This window comes from Chrysochloris asiatica, unplaced genomic scaffold (genome assembly GCF_000296735.1).
Source record: "Chrysochloris asiatica unplaced genomic scaffold, ChrAsi1.0 scaffold00050, whole genome shotgun sequence".
NCBI lineage: Eukaryota > Metazoa > Chordata > Mammalia > Afrosoricida > Chrysochloridae > Chrysochloris > Chrysochloris asiatica.
The window spans coordinates 12,738,536-12,739,323 of NW_006408568.1; positions in this window are offsets into that span (position 1 = coordinate 12,738,536).

A 788-nucleotide genomic window follows, 5' to 3' on the forward strand; every position below is an offset into this window, starting at 1 on the left:
GATTAACTTTGCAGTCTAGGAGCAGAGGTCCCTGGGACCATCAAGGGAGAAGAGCAGAGAGCAGGACCCTACCCAGAGAAGCAGTGATGCCCAAGATGGAGGCAGAGACAATGACGTGGAGAGATGGAGTAGTTGGGGACTTTAGACACAGAGAGGGAGAGAGATTGTGTGCTGATGACCCGGGGGAGCAGGCTTGTGGTGTATACCCTTTCGTTGGGTGATGATGCATGGAGGGGATTGTAACCATAGCAATGAAATGATATACGATAGGATGAATGTAAAACTAATGTTCTCCCATGTAAACTATCACATATTACACAATAAAACATTTTTTAAAAAGCTCAATAAAGTTATCTCATATTTAAAAAAAAAAAAAAAAAGGTCACCAGTACCTTTATATGCTTATATAGAAACAAAATGCAGTGTTGCAACCTGACGACATCCAACAATGAAGTAAAAAGAAAATGACAGGGAAAATGCAGTAGTTGCAAATAATTAGTTGCTTGGTCTTTGAAATAATAGCAAATTCATTATATATTATAAAACAAGGGTCTTTAGACACATCTTAGTGATGATTCCCAAACTAGCAGAGTCATCAAATCTCACAGAAAACATGATGGTGGTTATGTGCAGTGGGTTTCTGAGGCTGTAAATCTTTACGGTAGCAGAAAGCCTCATCTTTCTCCTGCAGAGCAGCTGATAGTTTTGAACCGCTGACCTTGCGGTTTGCAGCCCAATTTGTAACCACTATGCTACCAGAGCTCCTTTGTAAGGAATATTAAAACCCA